The sequence below is a fragment of the Ranitomeya imitator genome, chromosome 5 (genome assembly GCF_032444005.1).
Source record: "Ranitomeya imitator isolate aRanImi1 chromosome 5, aRanImi1.pri, whole genome shotgun sequence".
NCBI classification, from domain to species: domain Eukaryota; kingdom Metazoa; phylum Chordata; class Amphibia; order Anura; family Dendrobatidae; genus Ranitomeya; species Ranitomeya imitator.
The window spans coordinates 211,606,818-211,626,436 of NC_091286.1; the positions used below are offsets into that span (position 1 = coordinate 211,606,818).

At 40.8% G+C, this 19,619-nt stretch overlaps 1 protein-coding gene across 1 annotated transcript in view; it reads right to left on the bottom strand.

Annotated features, from left to right (window-relative positions):
• LOC138637711 (uncharacterized) overlaps positions 1 to 19,619 on the bottom strand; it is a 64,616-nt gene that overhangs the window by 42,940 nt on the left and 2,057 nt on the right. The window lies entirely within an intron of this gene.

The following is a 19,619-nucleotide window of genomic DNA, read 5'->3' on the forward strand; positions in this document are numbered from 1 at the left end:
ATGACCCAGTATCAGCACGGGTTTACTAGGGACCGTTCATGTCAGACTAATTTGATCAGTTTCTATGAAGAGGTAAGTTCCGGATTGGACCAAGGGAACCCAGTGGATGTAGTGTATATGGACTTTTCAAAAGCTTTTGATACGGTGCCACACAAAAGGTTGATACATAAAATGAGAATAATGGGGATAGGGGAAAATATGTGCAAGTGGGTTGAGAGCTGGCTCAGGGATAGGAAACAAAGGGTGGTTATTAATGGAGCACACTCGGACTGGGTAGCGGTTAGCAGTGGGGTACCACAGGGGTCAGTATTGGGCCCTCTTCTTTTTAACATATTTATTAATGACCTTGTAGGGGGCATTCAGAGTAGAATTTCAATATTTGCAGATGACACTAAACTCTGCAGGGTAATCAATACAGAGGAGGACAATTTTATATTACAGGATGATTTATGTAAACTAGAAGCTTGGGCTGATAAATGGCAAATGAGCTTTAATGGGGATAAATGTAAGGTCATGCACTTGGGTAGAAGTAATAAGATGTATAATTATGTGCTTAATTCTAAAACTCTGGGCAAAACCGTCAATGAAAAAGACCTGGGTGTATGGGTGGATGACAAACTTAAATTCAGTGGCCAGTGTCAGGCAGCTGCTACAAAGGCAAATAAAATAATGGGATGCATTAAAAGAGGCATAGATGCTCATGAGGAGAATATAATTTTACCTCTATACAAGTCACTAGTTCGACCACACTTAGAATACGGTGCACAGTTCTGGTCTCCGGTGTATAAGAAAGACATAGCTGAACTGGAGCGGGTGCAGAGAAGAGCGACCAAGGTTATTAGAGGACTGGGGGGTCTGCAATACCAAGATAGGTTATTACACTTGGGGCTATTTAGTTTGGAAAAACGAAGACTAAGGGGTGATCTCATTTTAATGTATAAATATATGAGGGGACAGTACAAAGACCTTTCTGATGATCTTTTTAATCATAGACCTGAAACAGGGACAAGGGGGCATCCTCTGCGGTTGGAGGAAAAAAGGTTTAAGCATAATAACAGACACGGATTCTTTACTGTAAGAGCAGTGAGACTATGGAACTCTCTGCCATGTGATGTTGTAATGAGTGATTCATTTCTTAAATTTAAGAGGGGACTGGATACCTTTCTGGAAAAGTATAATGTTACAGGGTATATACACTAGATTCCTTGATAGGGCGTTGATCCAGGGAACTAGTCTGATTGCCGTATGTGGAGTCGGGAAGGAATTTTTTTCCCCAATGTGGAGCTTACTCTTTGCACATGAGGTTTTTTTGCCTTCCTCTGGATCAACATGTTAGGGCATGTTAGGTTAGGCTATGGGTTGAACTAGATGGACATATAGTCTTCCTTCAACCTTAATAACTATGTAACTATGTAACTATGTAAAACGACGGATTGCGACGGAATGCCAAACGACGCAAGTGTGAAAGTAGCCCTAGGGCTAGGGTTAGGGTTGGGGCTAAAGTTAGGGCTAGGGTTGGGGCTAAAGTTAGGGTTAGAGCTGGGATTAGGGTTAGGGTTTGGATTAGGGTTGATATTAGGGTTAGGGTTGGCATTAGGGTTACGCTTGGGATTAGGGCTAGGTTTGGGATTAGGGTTAAGGTTAGGGTTGTGATTAGGGGTGTATTGGGATTAGGGTTAGGTTTGAGGTTAGGGTTGAGATTAGGATTAGGGGTGTGTTGGATTTAGGGTTTTGATTAGGGTTATGGTTAGGGTTGACATTAGGGTTGTTTTGGGGTAAGGGTTGTGATTATGGTTAGGGTTAGTGATTAGGATTATGGATAAGGTTGGGATTAGGGTTAGAGGTGTGTTGGGGTTAGGGTTGGAGCTAGAATTGGGGGGTTTCCACTGTTTAGGTACATCAGGGGGTCTCCAAACACGACAGCCAATTTTGCGCTCAAAAAGTCAAATGGTGCTCCCTCCCTTCTGAGCTCTGCCGTGCGCCCAAACAGTGGGTTACCCCCACATATGGGGCATCCGCGTACTCGGGATAAATTGGACAACAACTTCTGGGGTCCAATTTCTCTTGTTACCCTTGTGAAAATAAAAACTTGGGGGCTACAAAATCTTTTTTGTGAAAAAAAAAAATTTTTTTTATTTTCACGACTCTGCATTCTAAACTTCTGTGAAGCACTTGGGCATTCAAAGTTCTCACCACACATCTAGATAAGTTCCTTGGGGGGTCTAGTTTCCAAAATGGGGTCACTTGTGGGGGGTTACTACAGTTTAGGTACATCAGGGGCTCTGCAATCGCAACATAATGCCCACAGACCATTCTATCAAAGTCTGCATTCCAAAAAGGCGCTCCTTCCCTTACGAGCTCTGCCGTGCGCCCAAACAGTGGTTTAGCCCCACATATGGCACATCAGCGTACTCGGGATAAATTGGACAACAACTATTGCAGTCCAATTTCTCCTGTTACCCTTGTGAAAATAAAAACTTGGGGGCTACAATATCTTTTTTGTGGAAAAAAAAATATTTTTTATTTTCACGACTCTGCATTCTAAACTTCTGTGAAGCACTTGGGCATTCAAAGTTCTCACCACACATCTAGATAAGTTCCTTGGGGGGTCTAGTTTCCAAAATGGGGTCACTTGTGGAGGGTTTCTACTGGTTAGGTACATCAGGGGCTCTGCAAACGCAACATAATACCCGCAGACCATTCTATCAAAGTCTGCATTCCAAAACGGCGCTCCTTCCTTCCGAGCTCTGCCGTGCGCCCAAACAGTGGTTTACCCCCACATATGGGGTACCAGCATACTCAGGACAAATTGGACAACAACTTTTGGGGTCCAATTTCTCTTGTTACCCTTGTGAAAATAAAAATTTGGTGGCTAAAATATCTTTTTTGTGGAAAAAAAAAATATTTTTTATTTTCACGGCTCTGCATTATAAACTTCTGTGAAGCACTTGGGCATTCAAGGTTCTCACCACACATCTAGATAAGTTCCATGGGGGGTCTAGTTTCCAAAATGGGGTCACTTGTGGGGGATTTCTACTGTTTAGGCACATCAGGGGCTCTCCAAACGCGACATGGCGTCCAATCTCAATTCCAGCCAATTCAACATTGAAAAAGTAAAACGGCGCTCCTTCACTTCCAACCTCTGCGGTGCGCCCAAACAGTGGTTTACCCTCACATATGGGGTATCGACGTATTCAGGAGAAATCGCACAACAACTTTTGTGGTCTAATTTCTCCTGTTACCCTTGTGAAAATAAGAATTTGTGGGCGAAAATATCATTTTTGTGTAAACAAAAGCGATTTTTTATTTTCACGGCTCTACGTTATAAACTTCTCTGAAGCACTTGGGGGTTCAAAGTGCTCACCACACATCTAGATAAGTTCCTTGGGGGGTCTAGTTTCCAAAATGGGGTCACTTGTGGAGGGTTTCTACTGGTTAGGTACATCAGGGGCTCTGCAAACGCAACATAATACCCGCAGACCATTCTATCAAAGTCTGCATTCCAAAACGGCGCTCCTTCCTTCCGAGCTCTGCCGTGCGCCCAAACAGTGGTTTACCCCCACATATGGGGTACCAGCATACTCAGGACAAATTGGACAACAACTTTTGGGGTCCAATTTCTCTTGTTACCCTTGTGAAAATAAAAATTTGGTGGCTAAAATATCTTTTTTGTGGAAAAAAAAAATATTTTTTATTTTCACGGCTCTGCATTATAAACTTCTGTGAAGCACTTGGGCATTCAAGGTTCTCACCACACATCTAGATAAGTTCCATGGGGGGTCTAGTTTCCAAAATGGGGTCACTTGTGGGGGATTTCTACTGTTTAGGCACATCAGGGGCTCTCCAAACGCGACATGGCGTCCAATCTCAATTCCAGCCAATTCAACATTGAAAAAGTAAAACGGCGCTCCTTCACTTCCAACCTCTGCGGTGCGCCCAAACAGTGGTTTACCCTCACATATGGGGTATCGACGTATTCAGGAGAAATCGCACAACAACTTTTGTGGTCTAATTTCTCCTGTTACCCTTGTGAAAATAAGAATTTGTGGGCGAAAATATCATTTTTGTGTAAACAAAAGCGATTTTTTATTTTCACGGCTCTACGTTATAAACTTCTCTGAAGCACTTGGGGGTTCAAAGTGCTCACCACACATCTAGATAAGTTCCTTAAGGGGTCTAGTTTCCAAAATGGTGTCACTTGTGGGGGGTTTCCACTGTTTAGGCACATCAGGGGCTCTCTAAACGTGACATGGCGTCCGATCTCAATTCCACCCAATTCTGCATTGAAAAAGTCAAACGGCGCTCCTTCACTTCTAAGTTCTGCGGTGCGCCCTAACAGTGGTTTACCCCCACATATGGGGTATTGGCGTATTCAAGAGAAATTGCATAACAAAATTTATGGTTACATTTCTGTTTTTACACTTGTGAAAATAAAAAAAATGGTTCTGAATTAAGATGTTTGCAAAAAAAAGTTAAATGTTCATTTTTTCCTTCCACATTGTTTCAGTTCCTGTGAAGCACGTAAAGGGTTAATAAACTTCTTGAATGTGGTTTTGAGAACCTTGAGGGGTGTAGTTTTTAGAATGGTGTCACACTTCATTATTTTCTATCATATAGACCCCTCAAAATGACTTCAAATGTGATGTGGTCCCTAAAAAAAAATGGTGTTGTAAAAATGAGAAATTGCTGGTCAACTTTTAACCCTTATAACTCCCTAACAAAAAAAAATTTTGTTTCCAAAATTGTGCTGATGTAAAGTAGACATGTGGGAAATGTTATTTATTAACTATTTTTCATGACATATCTCTCTGATTTAAGGGCATAAAAATACAAAGTTTGAAAATTGCAAAATTTTAAAAATTTTCGCCATATTTCCGTTTTTTTCATAAATAATCGCAAGTAATATCGAAGAAATGTTACCACTAACATGAAGTACAATATGTCACGAAAAAACAATCTCAGAATCAGCGGGATCCGTTGAAGCGTTCCAGAGTTATAACCTCATAAAGTGGCAGTGGTCAGAATTGCAAAAATTGGCCTGGTTATTAAGTACCAAATTGGCTCTGTCACTAAGGGGTTAAATACCGTAGGTAAGTTGACTACTCTTTTCAAAAGATATGCCAGACCTTTTCTCTGTCTGTATATCTAGTCAGAAAAGGGGGCTGGCTTAGTTTTTGAAATAAGTTAGCTAGGCCCAGAGGTGTAGCTAGGGTTTTGGTTCAGAAGGGCGAAGCTTCTGAGTGGGCCCCTAACCAGGAAACCTTCATTACAATTCGGTGATGCGCCCTAATAGTGGAGGAGAACCTCAGCAGATGACCGCGCTATTACTGAAGATAAACTCTATATAACGACCAACATGGATATTACCGCCATATGGTCAGTGGTAGATACCAGTCCTACAGAACATATAAGAGATCACAGCACAGTTACAGATAATGTCTTACCGCTGATGTTCTCTGATGGAATTATTCACTTTCCCCATCTTTTCCATCTGGCACAGACCAACATGACAACTTCTTCCAGCCAGGACTCGTCTGCAGAGAATACAACAAAGACACATTTCACTTCTCATATTCCAGCCCCATCACCATCTATTCCCAACCTGCACAAACTCCTCATCCTGCTGATACCCCAATACTGAGCCGCTGCTGCCGTATGTGTCACTATTACTGCACCTGATACCCCAATACTGAGCTACTGCTGCAGTATGTGTTCCTATTACTGCCCCTGATACCCCAATACTGAGCCACTGCTGCCATATGTGTCCCTATTACTGCACCTGATACCCCAATACTGAGCTGCTGCTGCTGCCGTATGTGTCCCTATTACTGCCCCTGATACCCCAATACTGAGTCGCTGCTGCCGTATGTGTCCCTGTTACTGCCCCTGAAACCCCAATACTGAGCCACTGCTGCCGTATGTGTCCCTATTACTACACCTGATATCCCAATAATCAGCTGCTGCTGCCGTATGTGTCTCTATTACTGCCCCTGAAACCCCAATACTGAGCCGCTGCTGCCGCATGTGTCCCTATTACTGCCCCTGCTGTGCAGTTCTCTGTGCCTTCTAAATTCTAAAGCACCCCTCTATAATACAGTAATGCCGGGTGCAAGTGCCCTAGAAAACGGTGCCCACATTTTGCTCCCTAGAACATAATATTGCCATGTGTGCCCCTTTGATAGTCACAGTAACCTGAGATCCCTTATAACAAGAAGTGCCCACTTTACATTTAATAATGTCCCGAGTCTGCCCCCCTGTACAGCTCCCCTATACAGTATAATGTCACTTTACAGTACCATCCACACAGTATACTGACCCCTTAGTAGCCCCCAAACTGTGTGATGGTTCCAACACTGTATGATGGCCCCCTTCACTGTAATCTCCACACTGTATGATGGCCCAATAGATGGCCTCCATATAGTATAATGCACCAGATCATCCTAAATATAGTATAATGCACTCCCCATAGGTCTTCATATAGTATAATGCACTCCCCATACGAATCCATATAGTATAATGCACTCCCCATAGGCCTACTCTATAGCACAAGGCAGCACTCATAGGCAGACTCTATAGCACAAGACAGCACCCCCATAGGCAGATCCTGTAGTATAAGACAGCACCCCATAGGTAGACCTTGTAGTATTAGACAGCACCCCATAGGTAGACCCTGTAGTATAAGGCAGCACCCCATAGGCATATCCTGTAGTATAAGGTAGCACCCCTTAGGCAGATTCTGAAGTATAAGGCAGCACCCATATAGGCAGACCCTGTAGTATAAGGCAGCCCCCCCATAGGCAGACTCTAGTAAAATGCATTACCCCATAGGCAGATCCTGTAGTATAAGGCAGCACCCCATAGGCAGACTCTAGTAAAAGGCAGCACCCCATAGGCAGACCCTGAAGTAAAAGGCAGTACCCCCCTAGGCAGATTCTGAAGTATAAGGCAGCACCCAAATAGGCAGATCCTGAAGTATAAGACAGACCCCCACAGGCAGATCCTGAAGTATAAGGTAGCCTCCCATAGGCAGATCCTGAAGTATAAGGCAGCTCCCTATAGGCTGATCCTGAAGTATAAGGCAGCCCCCCATAGGCAGATCCTGAAGTATAAGGCAGCCCCCCTATAGGCAGATCCTGAAGTATAAGGCAGCCCTCCTATAGGCAGATCCTAAAGTATAAGGCAGCCCGCATAAAACAATAAATAAATACTCACCTCTCTTCCTCCTTGTTCCAGCGGTGCTTTGACCTCCCGCTCATCTTCTGACAGCGGGCGCTGGGTGGTGACGTCATCGCGCCCACTGTCAGCGCTGGCAACGCCAGATGCTGACAAGGGGATGATGAGAGAAGGAGTGCAGCGCTCCTTCCCTCATCAGTACGGTGATGGACGGGGGCCCACTACTGGCACCAAGCCCCCCCGGCCTGCTCAGGGGCCTCAGAGCGGGCGGCAGAGCAGGTAACTGTAGTGTAGCTCCGGATGGGCTCCCTCTGAGCAGCGGGACCGGGGCGATGGCCCCATCTGCCCCCCGGTAGCTACGCTACTGGCTAGGCCACTTCAAACACTGCTTCGGTCACAAGCTGACAAGAGTAAACTGTAGTGTATCAATCACAGGAACTGTAACAAACTAGTTGGTACCCGAGATAGCATGGCATGTGCATGATGAGGGCACAAAGCTTAATTAATGAGACCCAGGATGGTTATGCATTATTGAACTAGAGAACACCTCTAGATGGTACACGTAACCAAACGCTTGTGTATAATGAACAAAGTTGCATAAGTAAAGAAGGATATTTATGCGGAAAATAAAAGAAATGTGTAAAAAAATTAAATAAAAAATGCATTTACATTTTTTGCACATTTCTTGAGGTTATTGCAGCAGCTGATTTGCTGCATTCTTCATTTGTGGGTTAAACAACCCTGTAAGGTGAGCAGCTCCCTCTCCCTCACCTTGATATTCATCATTAGGTCACATTCACACATTCAGTATTTAGGGTACGTTCACTTTAGCGTTTTGCGGGGCTGCGTCGGGTGCAGCCACGGAGACGCATGCGTCATGCGCCCCTATATTTAACATGGGGGCGCATGGACATGCGTTGTCTTGCGTTTTGTGACGCATGCGTCTTTTTTGGCGCAAGCGTCAGGGCGCACAGGACGCAGCAAGTTGCATTGTTTTTGCGTCCAAAATCATGCCAAAAAAGGATGCATGCGTCACAAAACAATGCGTTTTGCATGCGTTTTTGTTTGCGTTGTGCGTTGCGTCGCCGGCGCAGCCCCGCACAACGCAAATGTGAACGTAGCCTTAGTCAGTATTTTACATCAGTGTTTGTAAGCCAAAACCAGAAGTGAGTGATAAATACAGAAGTGGTGACATGTTTTTATTTTATTTTTCCTCTGCTTGTTCCACTCCTGATTTTTGTTTAAAAATACTAAGGTAAAAACTGACCAATAGAGAGAGATATTTTCCAACTTCAAAAATAGTTTTCAATGGCGTTGCGGTTCAGTTCTGATACCCAAACCGAACTTTAGACTAAAGTTTGAGTCCCGTACCAGAGCCCGAACTTCCACTGGTCCGCTCATCCCTACATGTGAATGGACATCCACACCCACAATTAAACTATTGATGTAAATATACCAGATAAAGGTTGGTACTTCACTTTATAAGAATTTGCAGAGCTATTTAATGACACAACATGAAGAACTTGTATACAGTGGTCTTTAAAAGTTTTATAATATTTGATATTTCTACATAAATTTAGCCTAAAACTACATCAGATTTTCACACAAGGCTTAATTAAAGGAAACCAAATTAAACAAATCAGTCAAAAATAGTAGACTGTCACATTTTAAAGAAGGTAAATGAACCAATATCACAGGTCTGTGAATCTTTACTTTTAATATTCATTTGTGTAGCAATAATTGCATCTAAACCTTTCTGGTAATTGTTGACTAGTCCTGTTATGCTGGTGGGTTTTCTGCCATGAACTTCATCCTTCAAGATCTCTCTTAAAGGAGCTGTCCACTACTAGAACAATACTTTCTTAAACTAAATACTGCTATAAAATAATAAAGTTTATACTCAATTCCCGTGCCGGCGCCGTTCCTTCAGTGTCGGCACTGACTCTCCCCAGGGCTGTGATGCAATGTTGTGACACATGACACCGGTGCCCAATTAGCTCTGTCGTGACATGTCCATTGCAGCAGTGTCTGCACTAGCAGTCTCGGAGCTGTGATGCGGTGGAATGACATGTGATGCCAGGCGCACAATCAGAGGTCACATCACTGTCTCCACCTTCGAGACAAACCTCATTATCTAACACTTCCTCCACTGTTTCTACCTCCTCCACCCTTCTAGGGCCTCTACATGTGCCCTCAACCTCTCCCTTATCAGATATGCGTTCCAACAGTGGAGATTGAATCCTGCCCCCACCTCCGTACTGTGCAGCCATGGCTCACCGCAATCAGGCAGTGCTAAAATTAATATGCCTTTTAGTTCTAAGTCACACAGCTCAAAACTTGTGGACACCTATCCATGCCAAGATATAGCAATGGCTAGCTCCACTGAACCTGGAGCCAGGGAAGGCAATTTACAATAACTGTACTAACCTGGCAATTCCACTCTGTACAATGTTTCAGCGACTGGCAGCAGCGATGATCCTTGGTGCAGTATGTACTTTTGCATAGCGTGGGCCAAAGCAGTACAGATGTGGTGCAAATCACGCTCCGGACTGTCATCACACAAGCGAATGCCATGGGAGGGTAGCTTACACCGATTGAGGGGGATTCATGGTACCAGATAAATGGTACCTGTTACTGATGGTGCAAGAGCCGAATAACAAATGGAGGAGGTTGATTTGATGGATGCGCAACAGTCAGGAGATGAAGGGAACACTGATATCCTCTTGGTTGTCTGTGGTTGGCGGGAGGGGATGGAGGAAGCAACCTTGAGTGTTACCCCGCCATCAACATATGAGTGCCTTCTTGCTGCACTATGTTCAACATGATACCCGCATTTGTAGGGTTTTAAATAGTTCTGACTAATGGGTTGCCAATCTGTTAGATCCATGGTACAAGAGTAAATTTAGCCAGATGCTTCCCCCTTTGGAAATGGACGTGCACATGCTGGAGTTTGCGAAACACACTTGTAGACAATCTTAAGTGTTTTTCCTCAAAACAGCAGTGAGCCACACAGTGTGCTTCGCACAGTGTGCAATCTTAAGTGTTTTTCCTCAAAACAGCAGTGAGCCACACAGTGTGCTTCGCAGTTCTAGACATCCAACCCCGGGAACGTCAAGGTATCATCACAAAAACATTAGCAGCAGCAGAGTAAGTGGCATAAGCAATTTCTGTGAGTAATTTCACACCTTTTTAGACGAGCCCATGCACCAGTAGAACGGAGTACAATTTGACACATTGTGAACGACTGAAGAGGATGGTGCAGGAGAATCTGGAGCTCAATATCATTTTCATCAAGGGGGGTTTGCACCCTTTTGAATTTTGGTCTTCAACAATGGAAGAGTGGCCTGAGCTCCCCTGTCACTCTTTGGAGGTTTTGTCATGCCAGGCAGCCAGCGTTCTCTCATAACGTGTCTTCAGTGCTCCTAGTGGCACAGACGGGACTGACTAGTCGATGATGTCATTTCTAGTGTCATTCATTGATCTTGCATTATGGCAGTCTGTGCCATCTTTGTGGAATCTTCTGTGCTTGCTGTTGCTACTGCTGCTGATTTTACAAACATTTTTTTGAAATGTGGAGACTCCAAGTTGGGTCTCCATCTGGTGGGTTGCTTGTAGTGGAAGGTGTGTCAGAGGCCTATTATAAAATTTCTACTCTGTGGAAATTGATGCCACTTTAGTGGTGTGTGACAATAATGTTTTGAAATGTGAAGACTCGAAGTTGGGTCTCCATCTGATGGGCTGCCTGTGGTGGAAGGTGTGTCAGAGGCCTATTATACTATATCTATTCTGTGGAAACTGATGCCATTTTAGTGGTGTGTGACAATAATTTTGAAATGTGGAGACTCCAAGTTGAGTCTCCATTTAGTGGGTTACCTTTGTAAGTAGGGTTCCCACACAGGTAGGCCTGCACTTACTGTCAGTCAACTACCTGTGTTACTTTCCTTAAATTTTTCTACCAATGATGCTGTATAAAACTGATGTTTGTGCCATCTGAGTGTGCTGGAAAAAAAAATTGGAAGTGTTTGAGGTATCAGGGCTCCCAGTTAAGAAGGTTAAGATCGCTCCCTTAACCACCAGGTCCTCATTGAAACTGCAATTCCAAACTGTAAATGCTGGGTCAAACCCTGATACCTCATGCATGGCCCATGGTTGACTGCTGGTGTGCAAATTTCTACTGTGGGTCAATTGATGGCACTTTTCATGGTGTCTGCCCTTAATTTTAGCTGTTTGAGAAGCTTTTTATTACCCCTTAAGGTACTCTCGACTAACCGATTGTCGAACGTCTAAACGTTTGGCGAATCGAACCAAACCGTGAAAGGTTTGTTCATCTCTAGTTAAGATCAGGACTCTGTGGGGGCCATATAATCTTTTCCAGGACTATTTGTTCTTTCTTTGTGCCACAGGTCATGCACCATGACAAGAGTGAGCACGGCAACATTACAAAATGTGGTATTTTTTTTAATATACTGCATACGAGGGGCGATCCAAAAGTAATGATAATCAATACTAAACACAATGAATATAGTCAAAAAATAAATTTATTTTTCTACATAGTCTCCTAACAAGTCTATACATTTAGTCCATCTCTTTTCTAAACTTAGAATTCCCTTCGAAAAAAATTCTTGATCTTGACCCTCAAAAAAATCCCCAACAGCGGTTATCACGTCGCTATTGTCGTCAAATTTCTTGCCCCGGAGGTGTTCCTTGAGCCGAGGAAAGAGAAAGAAGTCACTGGGGGCTAGATCTGGTGAATGGGGGGGGAGGGTGTTCTACCAGTTCAAAGCCCGCTACTTGAATGGTAGCCATGGCAACAGCAGCTTTGTGAGCAGGCGCGTTATCTTGGTGAAACAACACTCCAGCCCGCAGTTTGCCGCACCTTTTCTCATTGATAGCCTCCCGCAATCTTCTTATTTGTTCTGCGTAGTAGGAGCCCGTAATAGTGGCTCCCTTCTCCAAATAGTCCACCATAATATTTCCTTCAGCGTCCCAAAAAACGGACGCCATAACTTTCCCTGCTGAGCTTGACACTTTGAATTTCTTCGGCGTCGGTTCGTCGGCTTGTTTCCATGTCATCGATTGTTGTTTAGTTTCGGGATCAAAGTGGTGGATCCAGGTCTCATCTATGGTCAAAAAACGTGACAAAAAATTTTCCTTGTCTGCTTGGAACTTTTCGAGATTTGCTATTGAAATGTCAACTCGTTTCTTCTTTTGTTCGTCGGTTAACATTTTTGGCACCCAACGCGCGGAGACCTTTCTCATATGCAATTCTTTTGCAAGGATTCTTTGAATACTGCCATATGAGATCCCTGTGACCTCAGCTACATGCCTGATAGTCACTCTTCGATCTGCCAATACAACTTCTTCAACTTTTTTCACGTTTTCTTCATTGAGGGACGTGGATGGGCGGCCTTGACGATGTTCATCTTCCGTCGATGTTCTTCCCAGCTTAAATTCCTTGGCTCAGAATGCAACTGTGGAATATGGAGGAGAAGAGTCCCCCAATGTTTCCACCAAGTCGCTGTGTATGTCTTTGGTAGTCATTTTTTTCAAGCAGAGGTATTTGATGACCGCTCTGAGCTCGTTTTTTTCCATTTTGATGTTCACTCCTCGGCAGTTCATATTCAAATGAATGTAGCTCCCGGGAATCGTGGTCTATTTAAGTAATTTTTTTTTCCTGGACTAGTGGGTACCTAAGAGAGAAGAAAACATTTTATTTTAATTTCTGTGTGCAATAGAAATAACCGATTATCATTACTTTTGGATTGCCCCTCGTACATATATTTACATTTTATTTTTCACTTTTATATTTTGCAAACTCACATTCTACATGTTTTGCATTCTATTAACAGACGTTACATATATACATACATATATACAGTATCTTTGCAATACACTCATTTTATTTGCATATTCTCTTATATGATTTCATTTTTGTACATAAACTCCTTTGGGAATACTTGTCAAGAACGTCTTTCACTAATGTTTTTTGCCTGTGTTAGTGAAAATCTTACTTGCATGTTCTATATATGGATATATATTTTCATATATCTTTCACTTTTCATGTATATTATATTCATGACATGCACTATTTACTATTTACATAGTTTGCACATTCACATACTTTTTTCTTCACTTAATGATAATAATAACATTATTATTATCATTATTTGCATCATATTTTGACAATTATCTTTCTTTATTCAATACGTATATCCACAGTTTGAATTTTGTACATGTAAATATACATTTTGTGTATATTTTTGGCAGTTATTTTTTGTATATAATCTTTTTTTATTTAATTTACATGTAATCATTTTTGTACATAGGTATATGTATAGGTTCTCTGGTACACTTTACTATAATTGTCTTCACATAAAAAACTCTATACATCGTATACACTATATTTATTTGGGTATAAAAATATCTAGATATTTATAGTTATTTTTATTTTTGCATATGTGGCACCCCAGGAGTTCAGGTATCACAGTGGTATTGCCTTCCTCTCAGGGAGGGTAGTGCCATGCCTGGAAACGAGGGGAATTCCTTTGGCAGGTAAGCTGACAATCAATACATTCTGACTCCAGTTTACAAAAGAAAACCCCTGTAAAAAAATAATTTTATTGAATAACAGAACAAACAAGATATATATACCCTCGAGTGGAAAAGCCTAAATGGTGGATCTATCAAAGATTAGCGGGAGACAACCTCCCCACATAGGACTAGACTGATACTTTATCCAGTCACTAACAACCTTTATTCACAAATAAAGAGGTATGCCCACCTTCATATAGTAGTACCAGTGACACAACAGTGCAGCCGTTCACATCATTCAATAGATGTGCAGATGTAAGTGATATTTCCCTAGCAACTACAAAAAAACTGTATATATGTGCCTACCTAGATGCGGAGGTTGGCACCCTAAGAATTACGAGAATGGCGCCCCCGCTCGTACGATGGCAGTCCCTAATCTCCTGGCTATGCCCTATAAGGTAATAATCAGAAATAGAAAGCCAGATGGCTTGTCACATCATGTAATGGCATATTATGTTATATAGCAAACATGGGGCCCACCAACAGTGTGATGTAAGGAAAGTAACAGATACTATCATTCAAATCCCATATATATATTATTATTATTTATTGTTATAGCGCCATTTATTCCATGGCGCTTTACATGTGAGGAGGGGTATACATAAAAACAAGTACAATAATCTTAAACAATACAAGTCATAACTGGTACAGGAGGAATGAGGACCCTGCCCACGAAGGCTCACAATCTACAAGGGATGGGTGAGAATACAGTAGGTGAGGGTAGAGATGGTCATGCAGCGGTTTGGTCGATCGGTGGTTACTGCAGGTTGTAGGCTTGTCGGAAGAGGTGGGTCTTCTGGCTCTTTTTGAAGGTTTCGATGGTAGGTGAGAGTCTGATGTGTTGTGGTAGAGGGTTCCAGAGTAGGGGTGATACGCGAGAGAAATCTTGTATACGATTGTGGGAAGAGGAGATAAGAGGGGAGTAGAGAAGGAGATCTTGTGAGGATCAGAGGTTGTGTGTAGGTAAGTACCGGGAGACGAGGTCACAGATGTATGGAGGAGACAGGTTGTGGATGGCTTTGTACGTCATGGTTAGGGTTTTGTAGTGGAGTCTCTGGGCAATGGGGAGCCAGTGAAGGGATTGACAGAGGGGAGAGGCCGGGGAATAGCGGGGGGACAGGTGGATTAGTCAGGCAGCTGAGTTTAGAATAGATTGGAGGGGTGCGAGAGTGTTAGAGGGGAGGCCACAGAGCAGATATATATATATATATGTATATATATATATATACATATACACACAAACAGGGGGAAAAAAAAGGTTCTAGGTACTCTGCAACATCTTCATGACCTTGATAAACCTAACTCCATAGAAAAAGTCATTATAGATTAACTGGCACTACTGCAAAAAAAACAACCCGTATTGACGCAACACATATATATATATCTATATATATATATACCACAATACAGAAATCATACTCCGTCACTATACGCGTCAACTATAAACAACAGACCAACACGTGCAGCGTTTGCCCCTGTAGCAAAGATATCCTCATTGTACAATATTGTACTCATCAGTTGGATTATGGTGTATAGGCGGTGGCGGGTCCTGATGAAATGACTCCTCGCATGAATCAAAGCAAAACTCTCGACGCGTTTCCCCCAAACATGGGTTCATCAGGAGAGATTGGATGATAACATGGCAGTATAGAGTTGTCCATAGAAAAGGCTGCCCTTCTAGGAAGGCAAATATATACAGGTTTTTTGTAGTTTCTAGGGAAATATCACTTACATCTGCACATCTATTGAATGATGTGAACGGCAGCACTGTTGTGTCACTGGTACTACTATATGAAGGTGGGCACACCGTGACCTCCCCTTTAACAACGACCGAACCTGGTACCAAGTATTCCTAGGCCCTGGCGGGCGACTCAACTACTTAGATTTTATTTTTTGATTGTTTCATTTTGATGAATTCTTTCTATATATTTTTTAGGTATATTGTTTTGATATAATTTATTATTCTTTTGATATATGTATGATCAATTGTTTATTATTATGACACATATATGTATTTTATGCACTAATTGTATCTGTTGCTGTAATAGTTAGAAATCTATGTTTGTACATAGTTTTCCCATATATTAGGAGCACATGCCATCTTGTGGTTTATTCTGAAAATACACCTATCCATGCCTTTTGTACACAGTATATTGCTGTTATACACTGAAGTTCTCCCCCATGGTGGCTCGCTGGGGTGGTACACATGTGCCCAGTGTGCCTGGACAGCCTCAGTTGCCTGTGTCAGTAGTGTATAATTCATAGGTTTCGTCAAACTCAATCTGACAGGTGCCCCGCCCCCTATCAAAGTGTATCAAAGTGTGTAACCCCTCCCCTTGTCTGACGGCTGGTATCCAGCTGTCCCTCCTTGTTTGATTCCCCCTTTTGATATAGTTTAATATAGTTTAATTTGTTGTAGTTTTGATATTATTCCCGTATTTTGTGGAATAACACATGTTTATAATTATAGCCTAGTCGTGTATTTATTTTACACGTGGTTTATAACACCTTTCTCATTTGTTTTATAATAGATTTTATACGTATCCCCGAGTTTGATTCTGTAAGCTTTTGTTTTATTCACAGTGTATTCATATAGTGGAGAACTTAAAGCTGTTTATATGTGTCTCTACTGAACACTATGGTGAACATTAACTAAATGTTTATTTTTACAAACAGAGAATCTGCTGTGGGTATTTGCAGTGTATTCATATAGTGGAGAACTTAAAGCTGTCTATTTGTTTTTGTAAATGGTGAACACTAACTAAATGGTGAACATTATCTAAATTAGGTTAACTGCGGTTCAGAGGTTCATAACACCTAGGTCAATTGTTGTTGTATTTGCGTACCCAATAAATGTTTATTTTCACAAGCAGAAGAGGCAGCTTTTTTTGTTTGTACATGTATTGTACCTGAAGGTTATCTACTGAGGGCATTGTAAGTTGTGTTTATTCACATTGTAGCAGATTTTCTCCTTGTGGCTGCCTTATATACACAGAAGCGATATGCACCAATGTCACAACACAAGTTATAATATGACCCAATGTTACAACACAAGTAAAACCAAAGACACGATATTGTAAAAAATTTAAAAAGATTTATTTCTCACGATAAAACAACAGCTCAAATTTTAAGTTAGCTAACAGCATGATGCTGACAAATGCATCATTGCGGTATCTGATAACGACACGATGAACAAGTATGAAAATACACCAATATTAACTATTTTCGCCCGCATTTTATATAAAATCTGCATAAAAAATCTTCTTGGCTGCACCAAAACACGTAAGAAACAAATGTACAACTTTTAGCGCTGCAGCATACGCAGATATTATTTCGGCGTTCTTTAATTCTACATTATTTTATCACACATTAATTTCATAACTTTTATATGATATTTATAACACATTCTCATTTATAAGGGATTTATAGCACAATATTGTAAAATCATTTATTGGTGCGCGGCCTTACTAATATCCTTTGAAAATAAATTCAACATTATTATTCCATGCTGTGACATTTTTATTCTGCAGCAACCTGTTTAGTAAAAATTCAGCATTCTTTTTATATCTTTGGTTTATATTATATTAGCTTTTTGTCATAGGTCAGGGATTTTTTTTTTTTTTGCACTTTATTAATATGCGGTTATTAGTCATTTAGGACTTATGTTATCATGTTTTTTGCACTTTATTAATATGTTGACCACATAGGTCAGGGATTTTTGCACTTTATTAATATGCGGGCCACATAGGTCAGTGATTTTTGCACTTTATTAACATACAACACACACAAGAAATAGACATTTAGAACTTATTTATGATTAATATGCGATTATTAGGCATTTAGGACTTATGTTATCATGTTTTTGCACTTTATTAATATGCGGTTATTAGGCATTTAGGACTTATGTTATCATGTTTTTTGCACTTTATTAATATGCTGACCACATAGGTCAGGGATTTTTTGTGCTTTATTAATATGCGGGCCACAAACACTTCTGCACCCACGGGCGCTTCTCAACCAACCATGCATCCGGTACTCATCAGGCACTGTGAAATAATGCAAAAATACATCTGTGTGCGGCTGTCGGCATCAACATTTTGCTATTATAAGTTTATGGTTCTGTAAAGAACACGCAACACATACAGAACTCACACACACACACAAATACACACAGCACACAACACGCACATATTATGAAAAATGACAACCATTGTATGTGATTTAAAAGACTTTAGTTAGATTTATCAGGGGTGATTTAGTTTGAAAGCACGCAGTTCCTCGGTATTGTCAGGTGTTGGACACGCATTTAACAGTCTTTCATATGTATCGCAGAAAGATTTTAGTTCCAACTGCGGGTCAGCGGCTTAAAGAAAAGTTATTGTGGCCTTGATTCTGGGGTAACACATGTTTATAAATATAGCCTAGTCGTGTATTTATTTTACACATGGTTTATAACACCTTTCATTTGTTTTTGTTGTTTGATTGTCATGTAAGAAGCGTTGTGTTTTATACGAATATAAAAGTGACACATTCCCATATATTATTACAGCTTTCATTAATTCTACATTATTTTAGCACATATTAATTTTACCTATTAATTTTACAGGTGCCTGTGCTGCCTATAATTTGACTCCTTTTTATACAAAGACATCTAACATATACAGACTTTTAATGTTTTTGTGTAAAATCGCGGTCAGACAGGCACAAACACACACACACACACACACACGCACACACACAACACAGAACCACACACAACAAACACACAGAACCCACACACACACAACACATACAGCACACACACACACACAAGAAATAGACATTTAGGACTTATTTATGTTATTATCTTTATGCACTTTGGATGTGCTGTCTATAATTTGACTCTATCCTTGTTTTGTTGAAAATAACTGGACATACATAAGAAACCGGGCAATATATCTTTATAGAAATAACACTTCTGCACTCTTTGTGCATTTCTATCAGTTTTATTCATGCATTTATAACACAACATGTTTGATATTGGTAATTTGATTCTGGGAACACATTTTAAGTTACTGCTGCACATGTATTACTGTTTTTCTTGTTTTTTGTGTAAAATTTCGTTGTTGGCTTACAAAGACATTTCTTTGAGAAATGTGTAGCATAACCAATTACCCATCACGGCCACTAGATGGCAGAATATCATATTAATTATTCTGGGATAACATTTCTCTTTGTGCATTTCTATCAGTTTTATTTATGCTTTTATAACACAACATGTTTGATATTGTTAATTTGATTCGAGGATAACACATGTTTATAAAAATAACGCTATAGCAATCGGTAATGTCAAATTCTGAAAATAGCCATTTTATATTGAATTACTAACATTTTTCTATTTTAGCGCTGACACAGCCACATATATTATTCCCGCTTTCTTTAATTCTGCATTATTTTATCACATGATGAAAATAGTCATGGGATAACATTTCTCTTTGTGCATTTCTATCAGTTTTATTTATGCTTTTATAACACAACATGTTTGATATTGTTAATTTGATTCGGGGATAACACATGTTTATAAAAATAACGCTATAGCAAGCGGTAATGTCAAATTCTGAAAATAGCCATTTTATATTGAATTACTAACATTTTTCTATTTTAGCGCTGACACAGCCACATATATTATTCCAGCTTTCTTTAATTCTGCATTATTTTATCACATGATGAAAATAGTCATTTTATATTGAATTATTGCAGCTCGCGGCGCGTTACCACTGGACTCGTTTCTCAATTAATTTCCCAGCTGGCGACGCTATCTATAATTCTGCGTATACCTTAGGCGTGTATTTACATGGCAGTGTAATTATTTCTCA